General features: G+C 39.8%; 1 protein-coding gene across 2 annotated transcripts in view; it reads right to left on the minus strand.

Annotated features, from left to right (window-relative positions):
- The window catches only part of TRPC7 (transient receptor potential cation channel subfamily C member 7), a 108,699-nt gene extending 102,408 nt beyond the window's left edge, over positions 1–6,291 (minus strand). For both annotated transcript variants that reach the window (XM_082211558.1, XM_082211557.1), the window contains exon 1: positions 5,964–6,291. The gene's annotated coding sequence lies outside the window, so the exon portion shown is untranslated. The remainder of the gene's footprint in view (positions 1–5,963) is intronic.
- Between the last annotated feature and the right edge of the window lie 6,294 nt (positions 6,292–12,585).

Here is a 12,585-nt window from a genome sequence, read left to right on the forward strand (position 1 = left end):
ATTAAATCATGGATGGGCAACCTGAGGCCCTCAGCCTACCAGCAAAACCCCCCTGCAAGTGTTCAATTCAGACCTCTGTCAAGAGCAACCAACCTGTACCCGCTCTGGCATTTTGTTGGGTGAAAAGAAAGATGGAGAAGGCAAAGAGAGAGAGAAATGGGATAAAGCCAGCCATTTTTTGTTTTGGCCTCACCTTATTCCTGACTTTTGCCCCCACAGACAACCAGGATGTGACCCCATAAAAAGACTAACCACAAATGAATATTGCCTTTATCGTAAAAAATAAAAAAGATCCACTTATTCATCATAAGAATAAGGTCTAAAACTTTCTGGACTAGACTCAACTTCATGGAATGCATAAAATGTCATCTCAATTTGGCAGGTATATACAGAAGATTATGTAATGCATTGCCTTTCTCTCTGACTTCACTGCTTATACACTCACACGGTGCCACATGCCTGGTACATGGCTGTAATATTTACCGCATTTATTTATTTTTTTACAGTTCTTCCTTACATTTCTAAGCATTTGCCATACAAAACATCTGTTGTGTTCGACTTAGTGTGGTAAGGCAACATGAAGCTAAAATAATTCAAGCAAAATTGTTATTGAAATTGAACATTGAGGCTGAAAACCTGACCAAAACACACAGGTGATTAAATCCCATTGGATGCTATGGGACTTCCTGCTGACTCCACGAAAACATGCAAAGATTTATGCTATCACAGTATGTAGTGTAGCCCAACTACAGAGATGAATGAATTATGGCTCCAGCTCTAGCTAAGGGGGGGGGGGAGCCTTCAAAAGAAAATGATTTTCTTAACTTTGAACACTTCCAGGCATAATGTTTAGCCATCAATTCATGTTCTGTTAAAATATATTTGAGTTGCCTTTGAATTATGACTGGAGATTAACAGGGCAAACTGTAAAGTCAGTGACAGGAGATCTGCATGCTATTATGTTTTTTTGTTTTTAAGTTCTTGCTTTGCTCTGGTTTGGGAACTAATCATATGTATAGAGTGAGCATGATGCATTCTTTTAAAAAAAACAACTAATTGTGACTTGATTGCACCTATCTTAACATTTTTGTTTAATGGTGCTTTGCATTTAAATTACACTGTATTTGCATATTTTATGAAGGCTGCTAGTGATCAATCTCATCAGACACAGCAATTAAGATAGGGTACTTTTCTAGGAATGGTGTATTGACATTTGATGGCACTGGTGAACAATATTGTGATAAACAGTACTCTCCCAATCCTGCTCTAGTCATATTTTGTTGCTAGAATAATATCAGCTCCATTTCTCAGGTACACAGAGGACTACATAGCAGTCACAATGTACAGTCTTTCACACAAGATGTGAATCTCCCTTGCTGCATAGGATCATAAAGCCCACTGATTATAATCTGACTTTTTTTATTAGCTTTGCCTAGGTCGAAGTTGGGACGTGGGTGGCACTGTGGGTTAAACCACAGAGACTAGGACTTGCCGATTAGAAGGTCAGCGGTTCGAATCCCCGTGACAGGGTGAGCTCCTGTTGCTCGGTCCCTGCTCCTGCCAACCTAACAGTTCGAAAGCACGTCAACGTGCAAGCAGATAAATAGGTACCGCTCCAGCGGGAAGGTAAACGGCATTTCCATGCGCTGCTCTGGTTCGCCAGAAGTGGCTTAGTCCTGCTGGCCACATGACCCGGAAGCTGTACGCTGGCTCCCTCAGCCAATAAAGCGAGATGAGCGCCACAGTCCCAGAGTTGGTCACGACTGGACTTAATAGTCAGGGGTCCCTTTACCTTTAGGTCAAAGTTATTCACAAGTGAGGAGTTTCCATGTGAAGAGATCATAGGGCTATATTCAGCGTTAGTTCTACTAAGAACAGACCAATTGAAACCGAAGACTTAAGTTAGGCCACATTCACACCATCCATTTAAAGCACTATGACACCACTTTAAATTGCCATGGCTTCCCCTAAGAATCATGGGAGTTGTAGTTTATTAAGGGTGCTGTGAGGAGACCCCATTCCCCTCCCGGAACTACAATTCCCAGAGTTCCCTGGGAAGAGGGATTAACTGTTAATCCATTCTGAGTGTTCATGTTCATCTCCTATTCTCCTACAGAGAACCCACATCCATAGATGTAAAGTTAGCATATACAGACTACAATATTGTGCCAAATTATGCATGCCTTTGACCAACTGATTTAAATGACATTTGCATGTGCATAATTCCCCCAATAATTTTTTTTATACCTGAATGAACTAATCATCTTTAGCAATTTGTAAATGTAATTAGTTTTCAAATTGATAGCATACTAAAACAATTATAAATATGAAGTAAGATCATAGATGCCGTGCCAATCCTTATCCCTAAACCTATTAAATGAAAATAAAAGAGGGAAATGAACAGGGACTCTACATACTTCCTTGGTTGGACTCGACAGGGATTGTTTCTGAGCAGACATGTGTTTGTTTCCACCACATGCCACTTATTCTACATATTTGTTCCAGATCTGATCATGCATAACCAAAGTTTCATGCCTAGTGTATATAATTTTTCATTTTTGTTGTCCAACCTGATGTCCAGTCACTTCTTTATTGATGAAACTTATTTACACTTCAAGAACTCTAAAAACTATAGATTGTTTGGCCACAAAGCACCTCCAGAGTTCCCTTTTTCACCATCATTTTGCATGGACCAAAACTGCATGAATATAATCTTAGAATAAGGTGATAGCAAATTCCCCTTCTGCTTGTTGCCAAAATGATGGGATTTTGAGAGAGACCCAAAGCACATGATCCAGATTGGCCTGTTGTATATTAGATCTCCATCACTGATCACTGACACTTATTGAAAATGTCTAAGGGAACCCATCTCTATACAAGGGTCCCTTTTTGGGGGTGGGAGGAGGGATTGAAACCAAAGACTTAAGTTAGGCCACATTCACACCATCCATTTAAAGCTCTATGACACCACTTTAAATTGCCATGGCTTCCCCTAAGAATCATGGGAGTTTTCAGCTCTGCTGCTCCTGCCCTGCTTTCTCCATCAGTCCACCAACCCCCTGCTGTTACTGCCACCATCTTCATTTCCTAGAGTGTCACAGAGACACGGCACAACTATTTTAAAAAAGAAAAGAGTGTAGTAGTAAAAGGGGTATTGCACTGACCAGCATGTAGGACAAACCTGTACGCATCTGGGACAAAATCATCATTTTTGGTTGCCCCTTCTGCTGATGTATGTGCAAAAGAGTGAAAAAATGTAAATTCTACATTTCTCTGCTTCACACAGAACCCAAGGAGCTTACATATCCACAAAAGCAAAAAGCAGCACATTGGTACCTATTTTTTCACCGAAAGTGTATAATTTGCACCCAAGTATCATAGCTCTTGTCATTGCACTGCAATGTCAAATATCATTCAGTTTCTATTAAATAGGTCCTCATGGACTAGCCCCAAGAGATCCCAGGGACACAGCTGTGTGGAGGTAGAAATATGGGAGGGAGGGGGGAGAGAAATGTGCATGTATGTGGTGGTGAGTGAAAATGGTATGGAGAGAAGAGAGAAGAACAAGGCTGCCAAGCATTCTAGCAACCTAGCCCATTGCCTTCCAGGTGTCTCAACAGCCATTCTAACTCTTGTACCTCCAATATTGTATAGCTTCTAGGAATACGATTCAGTGTAAGTACTTTCAGACATGCACACAAATATTGGCAATTGGGCCTAGGGTCAGCTTATCAGTAAATCCTGCAGAACAATGTACGTCCTGTTTCATTTGTCTAGAAATTATCCATCATGAAGAACATAGGCATATATGTCTATTTAAAGTAGTCCATCATGATAACTTTGCTTGGGCCTCCTTCAGTTGTGAAAGCAATGCCTCCAATGAAAGCACAGGAATTTTGAAGAAAGCCAGTAGCAAATATGTGGCTGTTTCATATTCATTGACTTTGCAGGACTCATCAGTCCTTGGACAAATGTCACTGATGGATATTCACCAAGTCTATGTACATAGGAAATAAGATAAGATCCACAAATTAATCTATGTCATACTTGCTATCAGAAACCCATTAATTTCATTTCAGTCCTCCCCTTTTTTGGTCTACCTACAGTTTGCCTGGCAGATACTTATTCTCATTCTTCGGCAATGAATAACTGAGGTTTTAATTCATGCTTCAACCCTAGTTGAGAAGCATCTTTGAGCTTGTTCATGTTACACCTGGCCTTATTCCCCATAAACTATTTGAGAGCAACTTTCTATTCTTCATACCCCTTTCCCCTTTTTAAGCCTTCCACTCTTTACAATGAAGCCTTCAAAAACCACATGATTAGGATTCACATTGTACATTGAATCAATAGAGAATTATCCTGACTACTATTATGCATCACTTTTACATGCTCTTTCATTTGCCCTTGATTTTTATAAGAGATATCATTTGGAACTGAAGCTTTCGGACACTTACTGCTATTAAGTTATCATCATGCCAATGAGTTGTGGGTGCAGAGTCAATAGCACTTTGCTATAGGCCTTCATAATTTGCCATGAATAACCATGTAAACATATAAGGTGCTTTGCACTCTGTAACTGTGCACATTCTATTACTTCCAGGGTGTAGGTGGATTCATGTACTGCATAAGCCCCACTAACAAAAATAGTAGTATCAACTTAGCAGTATGTTGTTATTCTGAAATGCTATACAAATAGCAATATCCAGAAGCCATTGTTCAAGCAATTCTTGTTCCTGTGCAAACTATTGCAACTCTTCCAAAATTTCTGCCTCATTTCATTGAAGGTTATAGCTGCCCATTTATTTCAGTTTGCTTTGCTCTCCTCCTTGGTTTAATTAATGATGTGCTCTGACAGCGTAAGACTTGATCTTAGGTTTTCATAAATGGATCCTATTTGAGATCCAAGCTTTATATAGAAATTCCAAGATAAATTATTTCAGTTGGATCATTTGTTTTTATTTTCCTGTCATTTCAAATCTTACCCATCTGCTATTTTTTTAAAAGTTTTTTAAAATTAAATTCCAGTTTTAAAATTTAGAACTGAGAATAAGAAAGAACCCAGATACTGAATTTAAACTACTCATTTAAGCATATAGCAAAATACTATCTATACTACTAGGATTATTATTTTTTGTTGAAAATGTAGAGTCTTGTCTTCTTTAACATTGAAGCTAATGTAGCAATTCCCTTTGTCCCCCCAAGTGACCAATTTTAATTAAGCTGCTATAGTAAGACTTCCTGAAAGTAATGCTAAATCTACAGAAACTGAGTTCTGTGTGAAACTGGACTTGGAAAATATATTTTCCCCTGAAAATCCTCCAAGTTTGCAAACTATCAGAGTACAAATAGTGTTTATTCAAACATTTTACTTTTTTATAATAGTCACAGGAATTATGTTTTTCCAGTAGATGGCAGCATAATTTTGGCATTATATCAGCCTCTTTAAATATCCTTAATATTCACAATAAATGTTTCTGTAAACCCGTTTTTACTAGTCAACATCAGATTAATTAACTAACAATTTCCTTTTCCAAAACTTTGAAGGAAATACAATTAAAATAAGATCTACAGAACTGCACTTTTCTCCAGCCCTAAGGTTATGGATAGCACTACATCATCTCTCCTTATCCAGTGTACCTAGCACTGATTTTATTTTAGAAGTAAAAGCCCACATTGAAGAAGCAAGGAAACAACCAGACATTGCTAAGAAGTGTCAAATTACCCTTTTGTGTTCTATTGAGAATAAATCTGCATTGTTAATCTACACAAAGTTAGGTTTCATTCAGACAAAGGGCTCACAAGATTCCTTTATGAGAGAGAGAATTTGCACTTTAGAAGGCACCAGGAAATATTTCCTAGGGCAATAATTAAAAACTGATTCAAGTTGCATTTCACCTTAAAAAGCGACAGCAGCACAGACCCATCCCCTATGCCTTATAGAAAAGCGTCCCCCATCTTACATTTATCATCCGAGGCGTGGGATCCTTTCCCCTCTAGATGTCTGGAGTCCAAGGTTGAACGGCAGGCTCAGCGAGCTCCATGCTTGTCACTCAGGTCGGCGAATCTCTGTCCGTGGTGCTGAAAATGTTATTTAATCTGGGCAAGTGGGACCCTTCAGAGGCAGAAGCTGCAAGGTTGAGCGGCTCTGTCCCTCGTGCAGCAATAGTACGCTGAGCTACGGATAAACTGCAACATTGCTACCACCTTCGCTCGACGGAGGAAATTTCCCAGGGAACCTTAGGGATTTAACCGTGCCTGGCTGATGTGTGGTTTCCTTCTCTTCTTGCTCTTTTGCTGGCTGCTTTGGCAGTGAGAGAGCTTACCCTCCCTCCCATCCTACTCGCCTGACCCAGACCTGCTCTATGTGTGCAGCGTCTATACCCATCTACACTCCTCTGTTTTCAATTATTATATAATGTAATTAAAAAAAAAGTTTCCCCTCATTCAGTCCAGAATGATCCCTTACAGTTGTTTTGTTTTGTTTTGCCTGGGAAATAAAATAGGCATGCAGGGAAACATTCCTGTTAAGCGTCACAGGAACATCAAAGGAAAATACCTGGTATGAAATGATACTTTGGCAGCCATCTGTGGCTTTACAGCACTCACACCTCCCATACAAGCTGCATTTAATGATTATCTCGAGTATCCGAACCTTTCACAGCAATTTTCATTTCTTTCTTTTTTACTTTGCCCAACAGGATAGTTTAGGCTGCAAAGGCAAAAGCTAGTGATGAGACACACTCCTCTTTGGTCGTTCAACTCCAAGCCTCACAGGAGCAAAAAAAGAGAGTAATCTTAACCGTAATCCCACCCCAAACCTCAGAGCTGGCTCCAATTGTTGTCTCCAGACTTTGATGTTGAAACACCCATATCTGTCTTTCTAGGAGACCACATTCCACAAAGTCTAATTCGCACCTGTATAATTTCCCTTTCCCATCCCTCTCCTTTATCAACATAAAACTACCTGACCACATATTCCCGTTTCCTAATCTCCTTTGTCTTGTCAACCTATTAAATAACCTTGTAAGCCTATTCCTCATTATAGGGAAATTGATTTAGCGAAGGAGTAACCAATATCCTTCTAAAGGTATGCTTGCCTTCACACATCTAATCCTCTGAGGATTTAAGGGCTTCCATGAGTTTATATGCAGAACACAATCTCCTCTTCATAACAGTGGCTACTTAGTATGCTGTAATACTGAAGGGGAGGAAGGCAAAGAATCAGGGACTCTTTCAAGCAAAGCAGAGCCACAAAAAGATGACAAGACTTTAAATGGCAACTTTTCAAGAATCATCAGTATCATGGCTCTTTCTCTACATTCTGTGTGTCCCTCAATGATTTAATTGACTAACAATATGTTTTCATTGTCAGTTTCTGGGACTCATCCTAGAACCAACAGCACATTTTCAAGCTCAGTGCATTTTTACAAAGTGTTAGGATTCCTCCAATCTCTCTCCTGCTCCCGCTGTCCCCAACCCCAATGCAACGGAAATTTTGTTTTGGTAGGCAGCTTAGGCATTCCAGTAGTATAATATAAAAGTGAAGGCTATAGCAAATCCAAGAAGGATCGCTAGCAGTGTACCAAGTGGAAAGCATTACCACCAGCATCTCACCAGGGGTTGTTATGGAGGAAGGTAATATTTTAAAATATGTACATATCTGGAACTAGTGCATGGTGTGTTGCATCTGTACTCTAGAAAAGGCCAATTTCATTGAGTTGGATCCAGAGTCACCCCTCTGTGAACAGAACTCCTTCTTCCTTTCATGATGCAATACAGTGGCTTGCTCTCCATCCCTCAGACCACCTCTAGAGTTGTTCTGGAGGGAAGCTCAGTGCTCCCAAGAAACTTTTCAGGGGGCACTAGTGACTGCAGGAGGTAGGTTGAATTGTTTAAATTAAATCACCTCCACCTTTCCTCCAGTGGAAGTGCCCCATAAGTAGAGTCTTCTGTATCCATTCTTGTGTATTGTTTTTAGCTCCATGTTTAAATGCTGTGATGTGCAACAGATATGATGTCTTATTTTGCTAATGTGATGGGTTGACCAAATTTTATTTATGTGTATTACAAATGTTTAGATTCTAAATGCAACAACAGTTACATTTGTTTCAAGCCACCATGTGTGGAAAGTGATGAAGGCTGCAATCCGAGGACTGCCAAAAGTTGGCAGTGGTGTATATATTTTCTGCTGATAACCTCATAATCAACTAAGAAGGCATTTATTATAATTAGTTAATTATTAGTTTATCAGCAAAAACCAAGCTAACGTTCTGCTTATGCACTATAACTCCCTGTCACTTACAGATGGGTAGCCGTGTTGGTCTGCCATAGTCAAAATAAGAAAATTTCCTTTCTGTAGCACCTTAAAGACCAACTAAGTTAGTTCTTGGTATGAGCTTTCGTGTGCATGCACACTTCTTCAGATACCCTGTCACTTGTCTTTGTGTGCGTGTTTTGTGGCTATGATGCTTTCTGTAAAGCACCATGTAATCTGAGGATGCTGAACAAAGCAGTAACATTGCATGTTTGGCAGTCTGATCCTATGTCTGCCCACATATTTGTATACAATGGGGCTTATGTATCATATTTATGTATCAACATGCCACCTGAAGGAGGTCAGGGCCATGCACAGCATAATGTGATAGGACATTATCCATTTAATCAATGGTTAAAATACATAACACAATATAAACATTAAATGATGTCTACCTGCTTACCTGACAGAAATCCACAGGGCTTTTGGTTTCTTCCCCCCCCTCCAGCCCCCTGCATATCCCAAAAAAGTTGCTCTACAGGGTTCCTAAACCCATCAGAGCAGATTTTAGGGGTGATTACACTGTTACCTTTCTATCGTATAAAAAAACAAAAAAATCCTTCCATATAATTATCATAATCTAGAGATACTTTTATATAAATAAATAAATAAATAAATAAATAATCTAATGGTTAGATGGTAATGATTACTTTTATCCTTAGTACTGCTGGTGATTCCCAGAAAGTTTATTATTATTATTAATCAGGGCAGGTAGGCACTCAGTGTTCCTTATGCCAATGTTCTCTTAGTCTGCGAGGGAAGATCACCCACTAACTCTAGAATGAGTTATGGCTGCCTTGTCTGAATCACAGCCCTGAAAATTCAGTTTTGACTATTAACACATATCAGATGGAGAGTAATTTATATGCTAATAGATTTTTTTTGTAGGCACACAAAATGCTAAAAAAATTAGATGAATTTATTTTTGTCATATTAGGATCTTCTTCAAACCATATTTTATATTATGAAAATGTAGCATTCGATCAGTATGTGCTCTAGTGCACTTGGGGATTTCCTTTAGGAATAATATTCCAGTTATAGTCACAATGAGCTGAAATGAATGATAATTTTTGTGTAGGAAATACCAGTATTTTGCATCATTTATATCATTACACGCCACCCCAATCTCAGAGCAGAACACTTGGGGGATTAAATAAAGCTCAAGAGATCCAGCACTTGGCCGACACTCATGATGCATAGAGTTTCTTTAAAGCCACAAAGACCACCTATGGGCCAATAAATCATGGTATGTTCCCCCTATGCTCAACAGACGGTACCACACTTCCAAAAGATAAAGAAGCTATTGCATTGCGCTGGAAAGAACATTACCAGCATCTCTTTAACCGCAACTCCCCCATAGATGCTGAAGTCATCTGACAAACTCTGTAAAAACAAATTAGAGATGAGCTTGTAGTATCTCCAAATCTGAGAGAGTTGTGTAACCAAATGAAAAACAACCAAGTCAGTGGACCTGATGGGATACCTGCCTTCAAAGTCTTCAAAGTGGGCGGAATTGAATTTACACAACAATTTCACAAGCTCACCGGAAAAACCTGGGGGAGAGAGGAGATCCCAGCAGACTTTAGGGATGCCAAAATTATCAACCATTTTTTAAAAAGGCGATTGAGTGGATTGTGGAAACGATTGACGCATCTCTTTATTAGCTACAGCCAACAAAATTCTTGCAAGGATCTTAGCAAACTGTCTCATAACTATATCCACGGCTACCCTTCCTGAATCCCAAAATGGTTTTTGACCTTCCAGGGGGACAGTGGACATGCTTTTCACTGCTCAACAGCTTCAAGAAAAATGCAAATAACAAAACCAACCCCTGTATATGGCATTTATTGACCTGACTAAGGTCTTTGATACTGTAAATTGTAATGCCCTGTGGACTGTCCTTCTGAAAATCGGCTGCCCAGATAAATTTGTGAAGATCCTTTCGCTCCTCCATGATAACAACAACAGCAACAATCACAGATAACAATGGCTCTCAAAGTGATCTATTCACAGTAGGATCAGGTGTGTTATTGCTCCAACTCTATTATTTTCATTGCCATGATCCTACACATTGTTGAAGGGAAACTACCCACAGGAGTAGAAATCATATATCAAACAGATGGAAAGCTCTTTAATTTGAGTAGGCTGGAAGCAAAGAGTAAGGTTACTGTAACTTCCATCGTAGAGCTTCTGTATGCTGATGACGATGTGGTGTGTGCACACTCCGAGGATGACCTTGAAACCATCTTAAATATCTTCGCAGAAGTTTACAAAAACCTTGGCCTATTGCTCAAAATCCGAAGTGCTGCACCAACAAGCACAAAGCAACCCCTCTGCAGCACCACAAATCTAATTCAAGAAAAATGCGAGTGCAGCTTTCTCCCGATTGAAGCACAAAGTGTTTGAGGACCAGGACATTTGCAGGGAAACAAAAATGCTTGTTTACAAAGATATGGTACTACCAATCTTACTGTATGCTTGTGAAACATGGACCACTTATAAATGCCGTCTCCAACTCCTTGAAGGATTCCATCACCAGTGTCTCCAAAAAAATGCTACATATCACTTAGGAAGACAGGCAAACTAACGCCAGTGTACTGGAAAACAAAGATCACCAGTGTCAAAGCAATGATTTTTCAACATCAACTTCGTTGGACTGGTCATGTTGTGTGGATGTCTGATTATTGTCTTCCAAAGGAACTACTCTATTCTGAACTTTAAAAATGGAAAGCATAATGCTTGTGATCGGCAAAAGAGGTTTAAAGACTGTCTCAAGGCAAATTGGAAAAAAGTAGTATAAACACAGACAACTGGGAAACACTGGCCTGCGAGCGCTCCAGTTGGAGAACAACCTTTACCAAAGATGTCATGGACTTTGAAAATGCTCAAACTCAGGATGAAAGGGAGAAACCAGCTAAGAGGAAGGCACATTTGACAAACCCTCACCATGGTCAACTCCCACCCGGAAACCTATATGTCCCCACTGTGGAAGGAGGTGTAGATCCAGAATTGGCCTCCACAGTCACTTATGGACTCACTGTTAAGACCATGTTAATGGAAGACAATCTTACTTGGCTGCAAGTGATCGCCAAAGAAAGAAGAAAAGTTAGTTGGGATATAAATTATCAGTCTCTCTTCTGAAATTGGTGTATGTGCTGGGAAACCCAGCCAGATGGGCAGGGTAGTAAAGGTAAAGGGACCCCTGACCATTAGGTCCAGTCATGACCGACTCTGGGGTTGCGCGCTCATCTCGCTCTATAGGCCGGCGTTTGTCCGCAGACAGCTTCCGGGTCATGTGGCCAGCATGACTAAGCCACTTCTGGTGAACCAGAGCAGGGCACGGAAACGCCGTTTACCTTCCCACTGGAGCGGTACCTATTTATCTACTTGCACTTTGACGTCCTTTCGAAATGCTGGGTTGGCAGGGTATAAATAATAAATTATTAAATTATTATTATTATTATTATAAAGATTTTTAAAAAGTATTATTCTTGCTAATGTTGGAAGAACAAAACCACTGTTCAATTCCACTATGTGCTACTATTGCATAATGATATCCACATATACAAGTCAAAATCACATATATATTTTTTCATTTTACCCAGATAATATTTCCCCTTTCTTCCCCCCAAAAGCAGATGCAATGCACAGATTGCCAGATGGTTATTCTTTCTCTTGGGCATATATTAATTTACCTTCGAATTCTTTTTCATTTCCCTTCGTGTTCTTTCCCTCCATTGCCTTTTCTCATCAGATGTTATGCCATGTTCCCAACAATCTCTTCTAATATGTTTCTAAAATCTCCAGTCACTTGGGTCCCTTGGCGACTTTTTGTTCCCTCATTTGGGTTCCTCTTCGATTATACACTTAAAGAGTATATTACATATCTGGAGCGTATTTTCTCATTGCACGGCTGAGGTGATGGCATAATGAATTCCTAACATTTAGGCTGTTGAGATCATGCCTGGGTGGGTTAGCATGCCATAACCTCGTGTAAAACATCTAAATTCAGAGATAATACTGACCACCTTATTTATACATACAGGCATTTATGAATACACACCACATTTTCTTCAAAGTACTGAAGGCAACATAAAAGGCTTTTCTACCTCCTTTTTATAATCAGAACAGTCCTGTTAGGGAGGTTAGGTTGTGTGTGAGAGAGACTGACCCAAGGTCGTGTAGTGAGCTTCATGGCAGGGCAAGAACTAAAGTCCTCCCCCCTCTAACCTGTGAGTAGCCAAAATGCTGTTTTCCAGATGTTGTTG

This window comes from Podarcis vaucheri, assembly GCF_965113315.1.
Source record: "Podarcis vaucheri genome assembly, chromosome: 2".
In the NCBI taxonomy this organism is placed as follows: domain Eukaryota; kingdom Metazoa; phylum Chordata; class Lepidosauria; order Squamata; family Lacertidae; genus Podarcis; species Podarcis vaucheri.